The sequence below is a fragment of the Equus quagga genome, chromosome 10 (genome assembly GCF_021613505.1).
Source record: "Equus quagga isolate Etosha38 chromosome 10, UCLA_HA_Equagga_1.0, whole genome shotgun sequence".
NCBI classification, from domain to species: Eukaryota; Metazoa; Chordata; class Mammalia; order Perissodactyla; family Equidae; genus Equus; species Equus quagga.
Window position 1 is genome coordinate 2,911,828 of NC_060276.1, and position 23,900 is coordinate 2,935,727.

The window sequence follows — 23,900 nt, forward strand, 5'->3', positions numbered from 1 at the left end:
TAAATGGGAAAATTGTGTGTGTGTGTGAGAGAGAGAGAGATATTAGGGAGAGTGGGGTAGAGGAAAGAGAGAAAATGAGAGGAGAGAAAGGGTAGAAAAGTTGAGAAGATAAAGGAGAAGATGAAGTAAAATAAAGAGGCTAAATATTAGGATATCCTAAAAGAAAGAGGAAAAATTGGAGAAAAGGATACTGCAGATGGGAAGAAAGAAAAAGAAGACACAGAGAAGTAGGGGAAGGGACAGTCGAGGAGGAGGAATTATGGATGAGAGAAAGATTAGTAGTTTAATCCATTCATTCATTTATTCATTCACCAAATATGTTTTGACTTCCTGCTACATACATGGCCCTGGACTAGGTTCTGGGTATGCAAACATTAACAAGGCATAGTCTCTGTCCTTAAGACAATCACAATATAATAGAGGAAAAAGACTAATAGATAATCACAAAAAACATTAACTGAAATAGTAAAGATATGTGTAATTATGAGATGATAGAAAAGGGTCATCTAACCCATTCCTTTTGGTCAGGTTGAGCAAAAAGTCCCTGGATGAGACAATACCTAAGTCCCTAATTATTAGTATTAGCATTTGTTTTTGTATTATTAGGTAAGTAAAATGAAGTCAAGAAAATTGTAGGTGGAAAGCGGTGGGAAAAGAAGAAAGAGATTCTAGGCAGAGAAAATCAAGTGAGCAGTTGCAGGAAACAGAATGGTATATTATAAGCAAGAGAATGAGGTGATCAGTTTCTTATTTTATACATGGCACTCTAGTAACTGTGTAAAGAATGCATTTGAGGGGAACAAGACTGTAATTAGGGAAAGTGGTTAGGAGACAGCTTAAATAGTCTAGGTGAGGAGTAGTGCAGTTCTGATTCAGAGCAGTGAATTAAGATGGAGAAGGGGACGTACGCTGAGGAAATAGACAGTAAAAACAGTCAATGTCAGAAGAATGATAGCAAGGAGGAGGAGTCAAAGTAGAAGGTACCCAAGTAACATGGGTGAACAATGGTGCTACAAACTGGGGTACATCATATGAGAATTAAGAGAAATTTAGATAGGATAAATCTGCAAGTTTAATTTTGGACAAGATTAAGCTTAAGAAGATTGTATCCAGGGATAGAAGTCTAATAGCAGTTGGATATAGAAATCTTAAGATCAGGAGAGAGATACAAGCTAGAGACGTAAAATTCAGTATTGTCAGTATATTGGGACAACCATGTGCCATGTGAATGGATGTGATCACTTCAGGAAGCTATATACAGTAAGAAGAAAATCATGCCAAGGATCCATTAATGTAGCATTAACTATCATTAAGGCAGGAGGGGAGAAAAAAGAACCTATGTAGGAGACCAAGAAGGAAAATTAAAGAAGGTGTTAATAGAACCATTAGTGTGCAGTATCTTGAAAGCCAAGTGTGGTAGTCCATACGGCTACTTCCAATATTTCTAGTTCACCTCCTTCAGGGTATGTGGTAGTATTACACTTCCATACAGCATTGAAATTAGGTGTGGACAAATCACTCGCTTTGGCTAACCAAATGTGAGTAGAAATAACATGTGTCATTTCTGAGGGAGGAGGGGAAACTTTTAAGAGCCAGGACATGATTTTTCATGTTCATCTCCCCTGGCCACAGTGAGTAGAATCATGCCAGGTGGTGTTGGCTCTATCATTCTGTCTCCCTTATTGAAGATGACATAGAAGAGAGCACCCATCCCCACAGCCTAAGATAGACAAATAATGTGAGTGATAAGTAAATCTTTGTTGTTTTAGGACACTGAGATTTTAGAATTGCTTCTTACTGCATATTAATCTAACCCATTTTGACTGATATATCAGAGGAGTAAAGGGTTTCAAAAAGATGAGAGTGATCAACAATAATAACACCGATACTAGCATACTAAGTACAATAGTTAACATCACTATAGTACTTACAGTGTGCCAGGCACTGTTCTAATCATTCTACTTTAGTAATCTAAATAACAACTCTATGAAATAGGTACTATTATTCTCAATTTACAGATGAGGAGACAGAGACAGGGTGGGTAAGAAAATTTTCCAAGATCACCCAGGTTGTACATGGTTGAGCCAGCATTCGTACTCTGGCAGTCTGGGTACAAGTTTGTGCTGTTTACTATTACTTATACATTTTTACAACGTTGTTGACTATTACAGAGAGATGAAATGATATAGAGAATTAAAAGTGTGTATTATGTTTGGTAACATGGAAGGCCTTGATGTTCTTCACATACGCTGTTTCAGTGGAGTGGTTAGTGCAATGGGCAGCTTTTACGAGTTTGTATAGAGGTAGTGGAGATAGTAAACACAGAAAATACTTTCTGGGAGCTTATTTAAAAATGAAAGGGATGAGTATATAATAGATATGTTCAGGGATAAAAGAAATAGTTTCTTTTTTTTTGAATGGAGAGACTGACACATATTTGTGAGATGGCAGACAGGGGCTAGTAGAGAGACAAAGATTGAAGATACAGTAGAAATAGGGTGTTGCTGACATCAAGTTCCCAGAGAAAACCATAAGGGGATGGTATCAACACTACAGTGAAAGTTTAACTTGTAAAGGAAGAGGGAAGCCTCTTCTCACACTGCGTGAAAGGGTATGAGATAAGACAAAAATGTTGAAAAGGAAGTGGGGAGGATAGAACAGAGTAGAAGTATGAATGGTTATAATGTATGAAAGAGAGTTTGGTGAGAATGCAGCATAAGTGGAAGGATAGATAGAAGAGAGATACTTGTAATAAAGTGCATAAAAGAGAAGATGGGAATGTATGCAATTGTGGAAAGAATGAAATGGAGTAGATATACACAGAAGAGAGGATGTATGGAATGAGGTGTTTGGAGGGATGGAATGATGATGAGATGTGGATGGGTAAAAGGAAGTAAGAAAATGCAATAGAAGCTAGAGGGAAGAGAGAATGATGGGCAGGAAAGGAAATGAACATAGAGATTGAGAATAGTCAAGGAGAAAGAATAGAGAATGAATGAGGAGAACAGGATAGCAGAGAAACAGAATAATAAAAGGAAAAAAGGACAGATGATAGGTTGAGTTTTGGAGGAGGGGTAGAAAAGAGAGAAGAAAGGAGAGGAGAGGATGGGAATGCTGAAATATGAAGAAGAAAGGATGCAGACTGAGGAGGGCAGAAGATGAAGCAGACCAAAGGATTAGTTACCTGAAAATAGAGTTGGATGAATGGGAAAAAGATGACCACTGGGTCCTTCATTCTAGTCTGAATTGGACAAGAAAGTGGAGTTTGATAGGATAGCAGTCTGTGCGGAATGCCCTTGTGCCTATTCTGAAGTACAGAATAGAGGAGGTACAGAAGTTCAGAAGCATGATGAAGCCATTCATTCCCCTACACAGTAGATGCTTCACCTTGGACCCAGGAAGGTGGGTCTGAAGAGAGAGCCAGATTCAAAACTAAAAGTAAGAGCTTGGCTCTATTTATAGCCCCACAATTTATTCTTCTAGTGTCCTTTTTCAAGTCACAAATTTTCTGCTTTCTCATTCTGATAATAATGTAACTGCTGCCTATCTTGCAGACACATGAAAAGTGCAAATTGGATAAGGTCTAAACAACACTTAGATTTTTTCAGGAAGTGCTTTTCTACAGTATTCCTATTATTATTTTGAGCCTCAGAAATCTTATCTGGATTCCATGGAAAAACTACAGAGGGACAGCTTCTTAGAAAAATCTGAGAAAGGGTTGTATGACTACGTAACTAGGGCAGTTTAGATTGAAGGCTTGCCTTGCCTCATCTTGGGACCTTAGGAGAACCGTAAAAATGCAGGCCAAAGTTCATTACCTGCTGCTTGCTTCAAAAGCACACATACTAAAATTGGAACAATACAAAAGAGATGAACAAAGCCTAGCTCAAGATGATAACACATGTTTATGAAGTATTTTCCATGTTTTTCAGACCTGGGTACATAGGGAACTTCATTTCTATTAATGACATCTTACTTATTAATGAAGATATGGGTAAATATGTTCATTGTATTGTTCTTTATACCTATTATATATGAATGTTGCATAATATATAATACAGTAAAAAGGTTCCATTGATTATTTGAATAGGAGCAACAAGTACTCATTGAATTTAACTAGATCTTATCCCATTGACTTAAAACATTCAACACATTTATGAGTGCTGACTATTTTTAAGGCTTTGGGATATGTGCTGAGCTACAGGGATAAATAAGACACAGTTCATGCTCTTAATGACCTAACAGTCTATTGGTTAGGGCAGACATGTGCACAGATAGCTGAACAATAATATAAAATCCCTTAAATGCAGGTGCAAAATGTGATGGAATTACAGGGTAAGGAGCATCCAAAATCATGTGGAAGCATCAAGGAAAGTTATAAAAAGGAGGCAGTGTTTATCCTGTATCTTGAATCTTGAAGGAAGTATAGATAACTATCAAACAGATGAGGGACAGCAAATAGCATGCACAAAGGCAGGTGTTCATGAATTGACATCATGTATCAGAAAATTCATGTCTTTTGTTAGAGTTTTCATTTGTTTATTCTTCCAAAAATATTTCTGGAAGGCTTAATGAAACCCAAACAGTATTCTGGGCACTAGACGTAAAGTGATGAGCAAAAGTAGATGTTGTCTCTGCCTTCACGTAACTTTCCTTCTAGTGGAGAAACAATTAAACAAACCATTACTATAAGGTAGAAGAAGTGCTATGATTGGGGAAGTACAGAGTGCTATGGGAGCATCTAGCAGGGACAATGAAATGAGTCTATGGGGAATACCCATAATGAGCTCCAGAGGAAATCACTTTTCAACTGAGACTTAAAAGATGTGTGGAAGTAAATTAGAGTAAAAGTTAGGGTGGAAATGTTCCAGAGAATGAGTACTGTAGGTATGAAAGCCAGGGGAAGGAGGTGGGGAGGTAGTGATGATACATTAAAGAAAGTAAAAGTTTAGTGTGACTGGACCACAGAGTAAAGTGCAGGGTAGTAGCCTGGGGTGGAGAGGGGTGCTTATGAGCTATGTTGGCATAAAAGTGATACGGATCTATTGAATAGTTTATTGCAGGGGAATGATGCAAACAGATTTGCATTTTAGATAGCTCACTTGGAGCAGTGTGGAAGGTAGATTGAGGGAAGTCAAGGATGACAGTGAGGTGCCTAGTTGTATGAGCTGTAGTACTCTAAAAATAAGATTAATAACAACTACTAGGTATTGAGCACCTCTTATGTGCCAGACACTTTACGTAAAGGGTCTCTAATCTTCAAAAAAGCTATTCAATATAGGTATTATTATCCCTATTGTACTGATCCAGAAAGTGAAGCTTAAAAAATAAAAATGACTTGCCCAAGACGACACACTTATTAGGCAAATGCAGGTCTGCCCGACTTCAATCTACTACTTTTTCCACTAAATAAAGTTTTTAAGAAGGATATGGATATATTATTTGTTCAAAAGGTAGCATTGATGGTACATGGTGCCTGATTGTGTTAGCAGCTACAAATATAGGTTCTTTAACTGCCACACAAGAGGGGCCAAATAAAAACTGGAATCCCAGGCTTATGACAAGGAAGGGTCTTTTTTTTTTATTTTAGATGACATCAGCAGACATGAATCTTTTTTTTTTTAAGTTCATATAAAGTCCTCCAAATTAGCTTGCAAAGCTTCAGGAAAAAAGGGTAGGTTCAGTGTTCAATGATTCCAAATTAAAATGATGGAAAAAACCCAGGAACGTTAGTTTGGAGGTTTGTAGCCAGATATTTCAGGAGACTAGAAGAATTCAGGATCTAGTATAGTTTATAGATACAAAACAAAAACCTCTAAGACAATTGACAGAACCAAAATCCAAAATTTATAAATGTGTATTATAGTGTTTGAAACATAGTTTTTTTTGTTTAAAATCATCCTCAATTTTACCAAGCACAGCTAAATTAAGACTAACTTGGTTTGTAAAATGTCTAGTTTTAATAAATTTGGCTCAATTATTTACATAAGTGTAGCAAGAATAGTAATTGATTACATAGACTCTTTTATATCTGCTTTGCTGGAACCTTTTATAAGGAATCTTAGGTTGAACTTTAAAGGCCTCTCAAGGCCAGGAAAGCCAGACCAAGAACTTGTCATCAGATTCTGTTTGCAATACCTACAGATTTGGGTGAATTCCTCTCTTCACAAGTTCCTCAAAATATTGAGGTTCCTTGTACCTGCCAGAGGGAGTGACATTCTTTACTCAACCTTACCAGGTTACTGGGAACCCATAAGCAAGGTACCACGCCAATATTTTCAAGTGGCTTTATTTCAGAAAGTTAACCTTTGCTCCTGAAAAGCTGTCTTGTCATATCTGAGTCTTTGTTTTTCTCAAACATGACATTCCAGTCAAAGCCTTGGTAATATAACCAGTGTTGCCAATTGTGTCCTGTTATAAGAAGAACAGATTCTTATTGAACTTATGTAAACAATTATATAGCCATTAAAATAAGAATACTTACTCATCAGGAGTTTTCAAATTCTGGAGGGATCAGATAGGGAGAAAAAGATAAATGTTTTAATTTTGTTTACAAATACATAATTTTATCAAATTATGTCATAGTTAGCATAAGAGAAAAGAGGAAAAGATTTCCTTAAATCTGAGAAAACAAAACACAAAACATTAAAAAAATCAGCAATATTTTAAACAAGAAGTCATAAAATTATAATCATCTCTATCAGTTCATTTAGTTTTATGTAACCAACTCTTGATCTTTTGATGGCAGTTTCATGAGGCCATCAGTTTTTCTATTAGAGTTTTGTAATTTTTTATCCAGCTCAGTTTTATAATCTGAAATTTTATCAGAAGCCTGCATTTTAGAGCGAGTGTCAGAGTCCTTTCCATGAATTTCTCTGAAGATGAAACATATTTGCAAAAACATCAAACAACTGTCCGTAAATAACAAAAGACTTTAAAATGGCAATTGACAAAGACACTTGACCATTCTTGTGACATATAATACCTTGAGATAATAACCAGAATCGTGGCTGACAATTAGGTCAGATCAGAATTTTAGTAACGTTATACAATTTTAAAAACATTTATATTAATAATATTTACCCATATAATATTATAGGTCCCCGTGAAGCAATGTTTAATTATCCCTTTAACCATGGTGACAATTAAAGAATTTTAGGCAAATGTAGACAATTAAACAGCTGTAAGAAAAACCTTAGCATCTATGATTAAGGACCTGACAAAAACAATAGAGTAAATTTATTTTAATAAAACATAAAATCCTTATCCTTCTGTTAGACTACTCAAAGAATAAAACCTTCTATAATCTTTTTACCAAGAGTAGACTGAAAGCCCAAGAGAATTATCTTTTTGAAGAAAGAGAAGACCAAGTTTTAATTTTTTACCAGTTTACTTTTGACATATAAATTTATTTACCTAATTAATCTTTTTTCATCTCAGCCAACTTGACCATACATACAACTCTTTAGGGTTTTACTTTCATAAACCCTTTGGCACTTACTTTTTACATTCAGAATTTGTCCCAGTACTTTAGACAAATTTATCTTTTTTAACTCAACAAACAAAAATATTTTCATTTTTTCTACCTTTTTTACTGAAAACATATTTTACTTTTCTTGTATACAGACCTTTTAGAAATATGTGTTTTTTCATAGAAAGTTTCTCAGCATACATAAAACATGTTTATCAATAAATCTAAATTCCTTTCAGTTTCTTTGAGACAAGAAACCAAAGGCAGACAAATCTATGTTTAGTAATCAACTTTTAATATTTTATCCTATGTGTAAATGACCTAGATACCCAATAAAATGTTATTATTTAACTTAACTTAGTAAAGCTATAAAGTTTGTTTCCAAAAAGATTTGGAAGATGTTTTTTAAGTATATAGACCATAAAACATAATTATTGTACTTAAAAATTCTTACTAGTTTTAGCAATCATGTTTCAGTTACTCTTAAAAACTTCATGTGACATTAAAGCAGTTAAGCATCATCTTAAGTTGTTTTAAGTACATACATTGTGACACATAGTTATTGTTAAAAGTTTCTCCAAAAACATTTATTTTTTTACATTTATTCAGTTTACCTGATCTCATCAATTATATTTAGATTGTCTATGAAAACCTCATGAGACATTAAACAAAATCAGCTATTATTCCAAGTTATTACTCTTGTTGACAAATTTTGTAACAGAGATAACATGAGCTCCTTTGACCACTAAACCCAAGCTGTATGTTTGCATCATATCCGATGCTGAGAACTCTGGGGACATGCCTACTTTAAATCAAACCAGAAAAATTAAAGAGGCTTTTACTTACCAAAGATCATTTTAAATCATGTTAAATAACTTTGTCTTTTAGAAACTTTTGCACATTAGTCAAAGACTGCATTCCATTATGAAAGACTTTGAATCCTCTCTTTTTAATGGTGACACTTAAGGTGGATTCATCTGCAACAGAGGTTCCCCAGAATGGCCATTACGATTCCAAATTGTCTCAAAAGTTTACTTATTTTCTCTTGTTTAATTTTAGATCAGGAATTTGTAGGGAGTTGAAGTGTCGAATCTCAACGAGAGGAGAGAGAAGCAGCAGCTTTGGCTTTGGCTGCTGGCATGTTTAATTTTTTTTTGGAGGCCATAAAGTATTTCTGATTTCATATAGAAGCCTCAAAAGATTAAAACAGGCTTCCTGTTGTCGTAGTTGACTTTTCCCAAATTGCATACATCAGTTTGGGTAAACTGAAGTTGCCTCATTTTGGCCATTTTAAAGTGAGAACTCCCTTAACATGTTTAATTAACATAGCCTGAAGGGTGGATTTATATGCTCTTACAATATCAGGGAGGGGAGACGTTCCCCAGTGAAACAGAATGTTTATCCTAACAACATAATCTATAATACAATCAGGCAAAAGAGATACAATTATTTTACATAAAGCCCATTTAAATATGCCAATTTTTACAAACCTTTATCTTAATTTTTCCAACTTTTATGCTTTTAATTATAACGTATATTAGAATTCCATTAACAAGTTTTGGTATTATAATATTATGTGGGGAAAGCATTCCCAGCTAGACATAACATTTATCCTCCCAAAAATATTCAGGCAAAGTTGACATAACCTCTTCATATAATATCAGCTTAAACACTTTAATCTATAAAGTCTTACCAACTTTAGCAGCCTAACTGTTGCCCCAAACAATTGTTGGTCAGGTTTCTCAGTGTGATTTTTGGGTCCTGACCTTTTAAATTTTTTAAACTGAAATGAATAGAACAGGCCTGTTTGATGTCCTTTAATGCTGAGGGGGTGTGCAATCAGGGATCTTTTTAGTCCATCCAACCTTAGGCAGTGTTTTAGTAAAAGCTTTCATTTTAACTTTATTTATGTCTGTTCTACTGATCGCATTTCCCTTTTTTTAATAACTAGTTAAGGATTTCCATCTTGTTGGGATGAGTTCTGTGACTCTGCCCTTTCTGATTTCTCTTTGGTTTTTTTTTCCCCTTTGATATTTGTCTTATTTACCTTAACTTTATTATTTTTTATTTTTTTTATTAACTTTATTTATTATCGCTTTTGCCAAGCGGTGCCATATCCGCACCCGGGATACAGAGCGGCAAACCCCGGGCTGCCGAGAAGTGTAACATGCGAACTTAACCCCTGGGCCACTGGGCCGGCCCCATGCCACCTCTTTTATAAGGCAAATAAAAGCTGTCTCATTGCAGTTCCCTCTTTATCCTACCACTGATCCCACCAAAGTACCAGCATTCTCTGCCCTCTTTTTTCTTACAAGGGACTAAGCTTCCCGGCACCTGTCTCTAGAGCCCACTCTTTCTCAGGGAATGTTCTCTTAAAATTATCTCCATTTCCACTTCATCAGCTAATGCTTGATCTTTACTGGATCATTCACAACTAGATACAATGTAACTTAATTTCAACTTTCAAAAAAAGGTCTTCCTTAACCTCACATTGCCCTTCTATTCCACGTCTCACTCCAATATTTAGTAAAATTCTTTGTAAAATTGTCTACATATTCCCCTCCAAATGCTCTGTTAGTCACCTCCAATCAGATGACTATCCCCACCACTGCATTGGAACAGCTCTTCGCACGGCCACCGATTACCTACATTTTCACAATCTAAGTCAATTCTCACTACTAATCCTACTCAGCTTCTCAGCAGCACTCAAGAGACCTGACCACACGCTCCTAGAGATTGTTCTGCTCTGGACCTTACAGTAACCACCGTTGAATTGCTTCAGTTCCACTGATTATTCCTTCCCAGTTTCCCTTCCTGAAGACCTAGCCAAACTTCCAAACGGCTGAGAGCCCTAAACTTAGCTCTTGGTCATCTTCTCCCTCACCTGGTGATCATATCCAGTTCCATGGCTTCACACACCATCTGTACCCTGGCTACTCTCAATTTTTATTTCCAGTAGTGAATTCTTTCCTGAGTTCCAGACTCCTATGTCCTCTTGGTTATCTAGCAGAATCTCAAACATGACATGGATAAATCAGAACTGCTTCTTTTCCTCCCTCCCCTCCCCAATCTGGCTCCACTTGCACACTTCTGAACTTCAGTACGTGGAAACTCTGGTCTTCAGTTTTTCAAGCCAAAATTCCTGGAGTCTTCTTTGACCACTCTCTTTCTCTTACATTCTCCATCCAATCAGTAGATGAAGTCTTGATGGCTCTAACTCCAATTTACATCAGGACCACAAAGGATGTAGGGATCATCAGGGGCCATCTTGGAGGACGCCTTCCCTAGGCACCGAGTCTGTTGTTCACAACTGATTTCTTGGTGCCAACCACAGTGCCTGGAACATAGAAGACTACCCGTTAACATGTGCTGACTGGCTAATTATTTACATCTCTGAGGATACTCATGTTGTGAAGGATAGAGTTTGGGAAACACTCACTGAAACACGTTTATCTCCCTTGCTAGGATGAGTTCCTTCAGAACGAGTATTCTTTCCCATTCTAAACTGTATTCCTAGAACCTAGCACAGTGTCTGGCACACAGTAGGTGCTCAGTATATGAATAAATGAATAAAGTAATAATGAATCATGAGTGAGTGACTATATATATAACCAAACCTATGGGTACAACAGAATCATTTTTTAAACTTTATTGGAATATAATTTACATACCTTAAAATTTACTCATTTGAAGTGTTCTATTAAATATTTATATTAAATTGACTGAGTTGCACAGCCATCATCAGTCAAGAGTTAGAAAATATCCGTCACCTGCATGAGATCCCTGGTGCCACTTGTAGTTAAACCCTGTCCTCACTCTCTGCCCTAGGCAAAAACTAATTTGTCTCTAATTTTCTTTTCCTCAAAAATTCATATTAATGGAATCATATCAATGGCTTATTTGGTTGATCTTTGACATAGCACGTATAAGTAGTTCTTTTGTTTTTTATTTTATTGATTTTACTGTTTAATAGTATTCCATTATATGGCTATAGCACATTTTGTTGATTCATTTACCAGTTGATGGACATTTGGGTTGCTTTCCTTTTTAGTTATTGTTAATATGATCCTATATACATTCATGTGGAAATCTTGGATTGAACATATATGTATTTTCTTTTCTCTCAGGTAGTGGAATTGCTCATCATATGGTAATTTTATGTGTAAAATTTTAAGACACTGGATTGTTTATCTTTATTATTGAGTTTAAGAGGATTGTTTTTCGTATGTTTTGGAAACAAGTCCCTCATCAGGGACATGATTTGCAAATATTTTCTCCTAAACTATGGCTTTTCATTTTCTTAATTGTGCCTTTTAAAGTGAAAAAATATATATTGATTATTTTTCTTTCATGGATTGTCATTTGGGTGTCTTATTTAAGAAATCTTTACCTGATCCAAGCTTGTGATGATTTTTCCCTATGAATTAATTTTTGGGTGTGGTCTGAGGTAAGGGTGTAAATCCATCATTTTGCAAGTGGACATCCAATTGTCCAAGCACCATTTAACTAGCTCTCTAGCACCTTTGTTGAAAATCAATTACCACAAATTTATGGGCTTACTTGTGGATTCCCAATTTTGTTATGGTCATCTATATGTCTACCCTATTCAAAAGTTATACTGCCATGATTAAAATATCTTTATAGTAAGTTTTGAAATCAAGAAGTAAAAGTCTTCCAACTCGACTCTTTTCCAAATTATTTCAGCTATCCTGGATCTTTTGCATTTCCATGTAAATTTTAGAATCAACTTGTCAATTTTTACAAAGAAAAAAAGCCTACTGTAATTTTTATAGGGATTGTGTTTAAGCTATAGATCAATTTGGGGATTATTGACATCTTGATATTACATTTACTGATCCATGAACACAGTACATTTCTCCCTTTCTTTAGGTGTTCTTTAACTTCCCTTAACAACATTTTGTAGTTTTCAGTGTAAAAGTATTGCACTTCATTTATTAAATTATTCCTACATATTTTAGTTTTTTAATAGTATTGTAAATGGAATGATTCTCTTAATTTCATTTTGGGATTGTTCATTGCTAGTACATGGGAAAACAATTGATTTGTGTTTACTGATCGTGTATCTTACCACCTTGCTTAACTCTTTTATTAGTTCTAATAGTTTTCTGTGGGTTCCTTAGGATTTTCTCTATACACAACACTATTGTCTATGAATACAGTCCGCTTCACTTCTCCTTTGGAGTTGTGTTAACAGTAATAATCCAAACTTTAGGATTGCACTCATCCATGAATGATGTGTGCCCTCCATCACCTTGAAAACATGACTCAGTTATTTCTTTTAGTTCCCGGGGCAGCCTCATACATACTCATGAGTAGTGCTCTTGTGTACTGACAACCCTGGTCAGATCCTGGGAAGCCAGGGAAGGGAAGGCTGACAGCAGTCACTCTGGCCAGTCTTTTCTGGGAATGTTTATATCCAAGTCAGGAGTGCAGACCATACACTATTAAGGAACAAACTAAAAGTAAAATTAAGAAAACAGTTCCTTTTACAATGGCATCAAATAAAATAAGATACTTAAGAACAAATTTGACAAGAGAAGTGCAAGATTGTATACTAAAGAAAAACTACAAAATATTGTTGAAAGAAATTAACCGAGACTTAAATAAATGGAAAGAGATCTCATGTTCATGGATCAGAAGGCTTAATATTGTTAAGATGGCAATATTTCCCAAATTGATCTACATATTCACTTCAATCCCTATCAAACTCCCAGCTGCCTTTATTTAAGAAATTTACAGGCTGATTCTAAAATCCACATATAAATTCAAAGAGATCCAGAATAGCCAAAATAACAAATTTGGAGAACTCACACTTACTGTTTAAAAATTTACTATACAGCTACAGTAATCAAGACTGTGGGGTACTAGTGTAGATAAATGGAATAGACTTGAGAGTCTAGAAATAAACCCCTACATCTATGGTCAATTGATTTTGCACAAGCATGCCAAGATAATTCAAAGAGGACTGGGACAACTGGATATCCATATTCAAAAGAATGAATTTTGACCCCTTCCTCACACCATACATAAAAATCAACTCAAAATGAATCATAGACCTAAATGTAAGTGCTAAAAATATAAACTATTAGAAAAAAAAAGACAGCAGTAAATCTTTATGATTTGGCATTACATAAAGACTTAGATATCATACCAAAAGCACAAGCCACAGAAAAATATGACAAATTGGACTTCATCACAATGAAAAACTTTGGTGCTGGCCCCGCGGCAGAGTGGTTAAGTTTGTATGCTCTAATTCAGCAGCCCAGGGTTTCACCGGTTGGATCCTGGGCACTGACATGGCATTGCTCATCAAGTCATGCTGAGGTGGCATCCTGCATAGCAGAGCCAGAAGGACCTACAACTAGAATATACAACTATGTGTACTGAGGGGCTTTGGGGAGGAGGAGGAGGAGGAGAATGAGCAGAAGAAGAAGAAGAGGAGGAGGACGAGGAGGAGAAGAAGAAGAGAAGAAGATTGGCAACAGATGTTAGGTCAGGTGCCAACGTTTAAAAAAAAATGTTTTTGCTCAAGAAAGTGAGACAACCCACAAAACGAGAGAAAATATTTGGAAGTCATGTATCACATAAGGGACGTGTCTCCAGAATACATGAGGAACACTTACAACTCAACAATAAAAAGACAGAGAAACCATTCAAAATGGACAAAGGATTTGAATAGACATTTCCCCTAAAGAAAGTCTACAAATAGCCAATAAGCACATTAAAAGGTGCTAAACATCATTACTCATTAGAGAAATACAAATCAAAATCACAATGAGATACCATATCACACCCACTAGGATACTACAAGCAAAAAGACAGATAATAAGACGTGTTGACAATGATGGAGAGAAATTAGAGCCCTCATACATTGCTGTTGGGAATGTAAAATTGTAGAAAAAGTGCAGCTAGTTTGGAAAGCGGAAAGAACATCTTGCTACGTGGTATGCGCTCAGTAATGGGAGCTTCTAAAAAGTATCAACTCAGGAAAACCTGCCTCATTACTCCTGACTGTTGAAGATACAACAACCCTGAATTCAGTGAGTCACAGACTACAGAAGGCAGAGGCACAAAGCACCACCAAGCTGCAATGAGCACATGGTAATGTCACCTGGGGATCTTGATATGCAGATTTTTGCTCCATATGACTGAGTGGAGCCTGAAATCCTGCCTCCTTAATCTGCCCCCCAGGTGATGCAGATGCTTCTGGTCCACAACCACTGGTGGACAACAGAGTGGAGGAAAGAAGTCAGACTGGTGACAATCGACTCCAGAATAAGCCATTTTATGTCCTTCCAGGGGGAGAGGCAGGTGCAGTCAAGAAAAAGCAGCCAGAGCAGGCCCTGGGCTTCCTCCAGGCAGATGTCCCATGCATCCTGTGGTTCTTCAGAAGGCAGGGATTTAATCAAGCGGCCCTGGTCAGAGTCCCTTGCGTATTTGGCTCCTTCCTTCTTTTAGATTCACCTAAGGTATGATAATGAATAGCATAGCGCTAGTCATTGTGTGCGGGAAGATGTCTGTGCGCGACATTGGGCAGAGGGTGGAATTTGAGGTGGGAGGGTGGCTGGCTTATGCCCTCCACTGCGATGTGCTTTCCCCAGGTGCCAGTAAGAAGAGTGAGATCGCTCCTTCAAGATGTTGTGGGTATGTCTCGGGGAGGAGGGGCACTGCTCCCAGTCTAGGTCTTCTGCCAGATCCAAGGCCCAATCTGGGGGTGCCCTGCTGGCTCTTGGTTCTCTCAGCCCTAAGGCCCTCACTTCCCATCTAGCCAGGCGTAGGCCACCCAGTTAAGCCCCGCAGGAGGAGTTGCAGGGCCTGAGTGGCTGGGACCTCTTGCCCCACACCACCTGTCCTGGGGCACAGCCGTGGCTTTTGGCCCTTGCATTTCCTTCAAGTACAGGCCGTGATCTGTGCAAGCAGGTGGCACTTGGCACTACTCTTACTGCGGTGCTAACTGGACCATGGAGGACAGGGGAGTTTTCTAGGACCACAGCCATCTTCACGGCTCTATTCATACTCACCACCTTGCTCATCCTCTATGCATTCCTCCGGTGCATCTCGCACAGTGCCGACGAAGATTGAAGGTAGAACAAGGCCTCTGTTTCATGGGTCCCCACGCCTAGGACATCACCTCATGTCCTGTGCAGGGACTCCGAGACCCTTTTCTGATCCCACAGCTCTCTCCAGACCCCATGTCCCACTCCCCTTGACCTGAAGCCCTCTCCCTATTCTGAAAACCCTCCCCAAACCCTGCAACTCTCCCTCTATCATGCACTCTTCGTTTGGTGCCCTCTGCCCTTATCCACTCGCCTTCTTGCCAAAAGGAAGCTGTGGTGATCTTGATTCTCCTGCATGTCTCTTCCTGCCCAAGGCCCCATGACCCCTGCTCACACCAGGCCAGTGACAGTTCCTGTGTGGGTGCCCCTGCCCTGGGGCCAGTTTGGGTCTGAGAAGCAGGCAACTGAAAGACAGTGGGGGTACTTTCAGTGGCCGATGGGTGTCCAGCATCCTGTTCCCCTGTAGAAAGTCCATGTCACTCTAGGATCTTCCTGACATCAGATGCCTTTTCGTCTCCTAAGGATAGGGGTACACAGGACTGAGCAAGCCAGGCCCTTAATATTCCTAGGTGGCTCGATTCTGCAAACCATAAAGCAAATAATAACAATCTGACATGTCACTTCTGTTCCCTGAGTTTCCTTGAATTATGTTGAATCCCACAGAGAGGCCCCTGGCATTGGGGTCAGGCACTTCCTTGGAGAGTAAAGGGTACACCATGGATGAGCCTGTGGACATGGAGTAATAGAGGCTGTGATGAAGGTGGACCCTGAATACATGGTTGAGCATAGAGTTCAGCCCAGATTCTCCTGGAGAGGTCAAGGGCATTCAGGCAGCAGTGGAAACAGCCCCTGCCATAGGGTATTGAAGGCTGACTCAAAACCCAATTTGGAAGCTGCCCCAGCTTTTCTGTGATTCTATTTGGCTATTTTCGTCCCTCTTACCTTGCCCCTAATGTTTCTTTCTCTTACTTCACGCAGCACTAGGGAATGGTGATTCCCTTTCAAACCCTGACTGGATTTGGGGTGGTCTACACAGCTGATAGGTGTTCTACTCTCTTTGGGAAGATTAAAAAGAAAATTATGGAAACTGGCAGCCAGGTTCCTGCTTGCTGGGAGTGAAATTTCCATGAAAACATTCTTTATCATCCTATAGAAATTTAACTGTGGAAAGCATCTCAAATAACAGCATTCCCTGTTTGCTTCCGTAAGGGAATATTACATTTTTCAAATGTAATTTCTGTAGATGCTTTCTTGCCCCTTGGGATGAGTGCACCATCTCAAATGGGCTATATTAATGAGCATTTGTAGGGCGGTACAGATGTAGGATGTTGAGAGCTGGAGTTTTGGACTCCCACAGACTTGAGTTCTATTGCCAGGTCAGCATGTGACTGGGCTAGTTACATCCCTGAGCATCTGTGATTTCTTCTGTAAAGTGGAATAACAGTATCAACCTCATTGAGAGGATTACATGAAACACCCTATTTAAACTGCTAAACAGTCTTGTATATAGTAAATCCTCAATTAGAACTTTTAGTTACTTTAAGGGATGTATGGCTGGGGTGACAAATCAGAGGACAGGAAAAGAATAGGTTGGCCTTTGGGAAGGGCCTAGAAGGCAGGAGTCAGAGTAGATCAAGGATCTAAGCCCCAGAAAGCAGCCATGTAGGGGAAGCAATCTCAGGAGGGCAGGACTGTCACTAGACCCATTTGACAAATAGGGAGACTGAGTCACCAAGAGCTTAGGTACCTTGACCATGATCACACAACAAGTAACTAGCGGAGACAACTACACTTAAATGAGTTGTATTGAAAACAATGGTGATGAATATTTAAAACATATTTCCTAATTATTTTCTTACAGTTTGCTATTATAGGTTATTACATCTATCGTATCTGCATGGTAGAAATACTATGCAATTGTGTGCTACTGAACATCTTTTCCCAACAGTGACCTCATATCTACAGCTTTAAGTTGGCCACAATGGAAATTGGCAAATGCTGAAAATCAGGACTTTTTTGGGGGGTAGTTGTTAAATATTTATCAGTACACCACTGAGAAGAAGTGAGAGGAGGGGCCATATAAAAGCACTATTTTTGGTCTAGAGTTAATAGTGGTGGAAAGAAAGGGAAGGGTATAGAAGAACTCCTGTCTGGCTTTGGTGAGCACACGAATGGTGGAACACAGGAGGAGCAGTGTGGGAGAGAGGGAAAAAGGCGAAGATGTTGGTTGTGTTCTTGATCCAAAGGCCGAGCCTGAGGTGTGAAAGGGCACAGTCAAAGGGAACTTCCCAGTGGACAGAATGCTTTGGGAGCCCAGAAGAGTGGCTTATAGTTGCCCGTGTGTGGCCTGGGATAGAGGACAAGAGGCTGGGGAGCCCCACCGATTAAGGGACACCAAAGAGGTAGGAGGAGATCCATACAGACAGTGGACAGGCAGGTCAGGAAGAGAGCTCCAGGTGGTCACAGAGGACATTGCTGCCAAGGGACAGAATAGGACAGGGACTGACACATGTTTACTGGAGCTCTCCTCGTGAGGGCACTGGTGATCTTGGCAAGGGCTGTTTCTGTGGAGCAGTGAGAACATGAGCCAGAATGCAATGGACTGAGGAGCAAACAGGGAGAAGAAACTCTGAGCAAGCAGAAGACAGGAGAGAGAGAAAATACATACAGCCCACACAGGAAGATATATGACAGTGAAAAAATTGAGCAGAAACAGCAAGAGGACGATATAAGATAGAATGATTTTTGCTGGAAGGGCCTCAGGGAGATTGGAAGAGCTGAGAGCCAGGGCACGGAGGGCTAGGAATTGTGCAATCCTCACCACAATCAATTTTAGAACACTTACATTGCCGTAAAAGAAACTCCATGCCCAGTATCTAATCATTCCCCATTCCCTCTTTCTCCTAGCTCCTCACAACCACTAATCTGCATTCTGTCTCTATGGACTTGTCTATTTCGGGACATTTCCTATAAATGGAATCATACAACATGTGGTCTTATGTGTCTGGCTTCTTTCACTTAGCATATGTGTTTAAGGTTCATCCATGTTATGGCATGGATCAGGACTTCATTCCTTTTTATGGCTGAATTATATTCCATTGTATGGATACACTACATTTTGTTTATCCGTTCATCCACTCATGGACATTTGGGTTGTTTCTACTTTGGGGATATTATGAATAATACTTCTCTGAAAATTGGTATACGAGTTTTTGTGTGGATGTATATTGTCATTTCTCTGACATAAGGGTGAAGCTCAGAAATGCATGCATCTTCCTCTGTGTGGATACACCTGTGCCTGTAGGCTTGTGTGAACCGTAGAGTTATTACAGCTCTCCAAGTAGGAGAGGCATGAGAAACCAAAGGAACTATAAGTGATGTGAGAGCCGTTCACAGTTTCACTGTACTAAATGCAGTTTACGATCTGTTTGTGGTTCTTTGCACCATTAGGATATATTCCAAGAGGGGTGTACAATTAAATACTATGTTTCAAATTCACCTAAAATAATTATTCTCTGTGCAGTTATGCTTCCAATTGATAAACAGTATGGTTCATTTTTCTCAGCTTTTTTATTATTAGCAATTGCCTTTTATTAAATTTAGATTTGTTTTTTAATCGTGTAAGACATTTACATGGTTCCAAATCAAAACTATAAAGCAAGGTACATACAGAAAGATTTCGCTTCCATTCTTATCTTCTCCCTCCTGCGCCCCGATTCCCCGTTTAGCTAACTGGATTACTTGTCTGTCTTCAACCAAGAGTTTGGGGGGATGTTTTTGCTTGGGTCGGGCCAGAGGAACATGGTTCCCACAGATTTTAATCATTAGTCTTGTCTGGATGTATTTGAAAGCTATTCATTCAAGTATTGTTCATCTTTATCAGGTAAATTTTTCCTGTGCTTGACGGCCTGTTCGGACACAGCTTTAGTCTCTAGATCTCTGTATCTATTTAAATTTATATCTCTTTAGTCAAAGCTCAGAAGAGATACCTATTTGCATGCCCCAGAAAGCGGTGGGTTTCGGTTTGTTGTATGACTGCCTATGGGAAGTAGTGAAAGATGGGCTATCACTGCATTCAAAACTCGGCAATCAACAAGGCCAGTGCAACTGATCCATGTGATCAACTGGTTTGAATGTGTGCATGTGTGTGTGTGCATATGTGTGTCTGTGTATGTGTTGTGTGTAGCGGCTAGAGGGCTCACGGTAGAAGGATAAGTTTGGTCTTTCAAAAGAATTTTTTTGCATTGTAAGGAAGATGCACACAGGCTTTCTGATGTCACCTGCTCTCAAGCAGAGCCTGTACAATTCTGTAAGGCTTTATATGAGGAGATGGTTTTCTCAAGTTTCCTGTCTGTCACAGAAGCAGATTCCCCTGTCCCTGTTGCACGGGGAGGCTTCTGGGTAGTGGTTGAGAAGTATCCCTACCGTAAGAACAGACACAGCTTGTGCCAACATATTCACGGCAAAGTGCTTTTAAGATAGATTGGTTAATCAAGTTGTCTTCTGGAATCTGCAGTGTGATGAGTGAAAGTTTTAGAACCCTTTTCATGACTTTTCCCTACTGTCCCATACACATTTCTGGTGCCGACTGGGCAGGACATGGGTTGTCACACATGGTTAGAGTCTCAGGCACGTTTTTATCAAGAATATCACATACCATAAATTCATCCTTTTAAAGTATACAATTCAAAGTGGCTTTTAGTATCTTCCCAAGATTTTGGAACCATCACCACTATCTAATTCCAGAACACTTTCATCATCCGGCATTCACTCTATGAATTTCACCAAAATGTTTCTATAACCCAAGATCTCAAAGATTTTCTCCTATTTTTTTCTACAAATATTATAGTTTTAGGTCTTATAGCTAAGTCTACCTTCAGTTTTGAGGTATGGGTTCAGGTTCATTTAATTTTTTTGGAAATAGATGTACAATTATTCTAGCACCGTTTGGATGGCTTTTGGAACTAGGTAGAGGTCCTGGTCACACAACTAAATGCCACCGAATTACTCACTTTGAAAGAGTTAATTTTATTATGTAAATTTTACCTCACTAATGTTTTTAAATGTCAGCAAGAAGTTTTTGTAGACATTGAAAAGCTGATTCTAAAATGTAGAATTAAGAATGCCTTTTTTGTAAATAAAATTTTATTAAAACACAGCAATGCCTCTTCATTTACTTGTTATCGATGGCTGGTTTTGCACTACGACAGCAGAGTTGCATAGTTGTGACAGAAACTGTATGACCCACAAACCTAACAAAACACAAAAAGATTGCCAACTCCTGCTATATAGTAAGTCTGGAAATTAGGTTGTATGAGACCTCCAATACTACTATTCTTTTTTCAAATTTTTTTTGATTATTCTAGTTCTTTGTCTTTCCATAAAGGATCCTTCATTCTACATTTTAGAATCAGCCTTTTAATGTCTACAAAAGCTTCTTGCCAGAATTAAAAAAAAATTGAGGTAAAATTTATATAATAAAATTAACCCTTTGAAAGTGAATAATTCAGTGGCATTTAGTTGTGCAAGCAGGACCTCTACCTAGTTCCAAAGTATTCTCATCACCCCAAAAGGGAAACTCTTACCCAATAAGCAGTTTCTCTCCATTCCTCCCCACTCCAAGCCCCTGGCAACTACTAATCTGCATTCTGTCTCTATGGGGTTATCTAGTCTTCATATTTCATACAAATGAATCATACAATATGTGACCTTTTGAACTTTGCTATCTGGCTTCTTTCACTTGCTGTAATGTATTTGAGATCCATCCGTGTTGTAGCATGTACGAGACTTCATTCCTTTTTATGGCTGAATAATATTCCATCATACATATATGCCACAATTTGTTTATTCATTCATTCATTGATGGACATTAGGGCTGTTTCCACCTTCTGGCTATTGTGAATAGTGCTGCTATAAACGTGCGTGTCATGTACTTGTTTGAATATCTGTTTTCATCTCTTTGGGGTATGTACCTAGGAATGGAACTGAGAGAGCATACAGTAATTCTATGTTTAGCTTTTTGAGGAACTGCCAAATTGTTTCCTTCCTGCCGGAATTCTGATTGGGATTGTGATGAACCTATAGAATATTGTGAGGGTAATTAACATCTTAACAATATTGAGTCTTCTGATCCATGAAAACAGTGTATCTTTCTAGGGTTTCATTTCATGTTTTTTGGTTCTATTGTAAATGACATTGATTTTTTTCCCCAATTTTCAATTTTTACAGCAATGATAGTTTCTATATTGTCTTTGTGTCCAGTGACATTGCTAAACTCACTTAGGAATTTTCTAAGTACACATCAATGTTATCTGCTAATGGAAACGGTTTTATTTTTTTTTCCTTTTTCCTATCTATATATCTTTTATTTCTTGTTCTTGCTGTGTTACATTAGCCTAGATTTCCTTATTTTTATATGGTTTGAAAGAGTTTACATAAAATGGACATCCTGGCCTTTTCCCAGTCTTAGAGGGAAATCATTTAGTCTTTTACCATGAAACATGATGTTAGCTGTAGGGTTATTTTTTTGGTATTTGAATCGAGGAGCAAAAGCCGTATGGAGTTCCACGCCGAAGTCACTCACATAGAAACAAATAACCTAAGTAAATTAATAGCATATTCAACATAGCAGTGAGTTAAATAGACAAACAAGCTATCTTAGTCTGTTTGGATGACTATAAGAAAATGCCACAGACTGGGCGGCTTATAAACAATAAAAATTTATTTCTCACAGCTCTGGAGGCTGGAAGCCTGAGATCAGGGTGCCAGCATGGTGGGGTGAAGGCCCGCTTCTGGGTCATAGACTTCTCATGGTATCTCACATGGTGGAAGGGGCTAGGGCTCTCTCTGGAGCCCCTTTTATAAAATGCTAATCCCATTCATGAGTGCTCCACCCTCATGACTTAAGCACATCCCAAAGGTCCCATTTTTTAATCCTATCACAGCACACATTCGGATTTCAACACATTTAGGAGGAACACAAACCTTTATACCAGAGCACAGGCTGTGTTCAATGAATGAAAATAAGATTTAACATTAGAAAATACTTCTATGTGTCATTCCTTGCATTAATAAATTCACAGAGAAAAAACCTTTGATCACATCAATGTGTATAGAAAAACCCTTTGAAAGATATTCATCACAAATTCATGGAAAAAACTATTAGCAAAATAAGATGAGAAGGGAATTTCCCTTTCCTCAAATTGGTAGCAAACTTACTGAAAGTTGAAATGTTAGAAGCATTCTTGTCAGGGACACGTCATAGATACGTGCTATTACCTCTACTTTTTGAAGATGCACTGAAATAACAGCCAGTGCTATGGATACACAAACAAATAAGAAATACTTGATATTTTGTGTTACAACATGATCATCTATCTAGCAAATTCAAAGGAATGGGTACATGGAACTGTCAATGAATAAAACACTTCAGGAAAATAGTGGATGGAAGATCACCACAGCAAAATCAAGACACTTCCCATGCCAAAGCAATAACTATTTAGAACATACAGGAAATCTCCCTATTCACAACTGCAAAAAAAAAATTAAATTTACCTAAGGAGAAACATTGCAAAAATAGAAAAGGTCTTTATGGAGGCAATTATACAAGTTTACTGATAGATTCAGGTTAAAGAGTTCCCAAATAAATAGAGCAGTATACCATATACATAGACGGGAAGAGAATACTGTGAAAAGGCCAATTCTCCTTTTCCACAGACTTACAGATTTAGTACCTTAAGTTTAGCTGCTAAGATGGCAGTCCATCTTGGGCTTCTGCCTTCTGTTCCCAAAATCAACCCTGGAAAACTATAGAAAGGATAACGAAAATTTTAAAAGTATCAACAATAAAATCTAAACAACAAAACAAGAGAAAGCCCTGGGGGAGACTGAAGACTCCAGTGAGCCTGTAGTTGTGCATGGGATGGGGGCATGGGGAGCACCAGGAAGTTGGGCGGGGCTGGAGGCTACAAAGATGCCGATGACAGGATGGGTAGGAGGGAAGGTTTCAAACTTCTGCTCCTGCTTCACTGCACACATCTGAAGCAGGGCTTCAGGCCACATAGGCCACTGGCCCAGGGGCAAAACCAGGACAGCGGGAAAGATGGGTCGATTGAGGCATTTGCCTCCAGAGTCTGTGATAATAACCACATGAAACCAGCTTAGTGGGTGAGGACTGGCCTTTCAAAAGATACTTATTTTAATAGTATTTAAAGAAGAGACTAGAATTAGAATAGCGAGGATCAGAGCAAATCACATGAAGAGAAGGTATTTCATCAAATAAGCATACACACATATAGTCTACATATAGCTATAAAGACATAATAGGAACATACGTGCATATACACGTGCCT

General features: G+C 38.4%; 1 protein-coding gene across 1 annotated transcript in view; it reads left to right on the forward strand.

Moving 5' to 3' along the window:
* The window catches only part of GABRA3 (gamma-aminobutyric acid type A receptor subunit alpha3), a 321,718-nt gene that overhangs the window by 94,972 nt on the left and 202,846 nt on the right, over positions 1-23,900 (forward strand). The gene's annotated exons all lie outside the window — the stretch shown is intronic.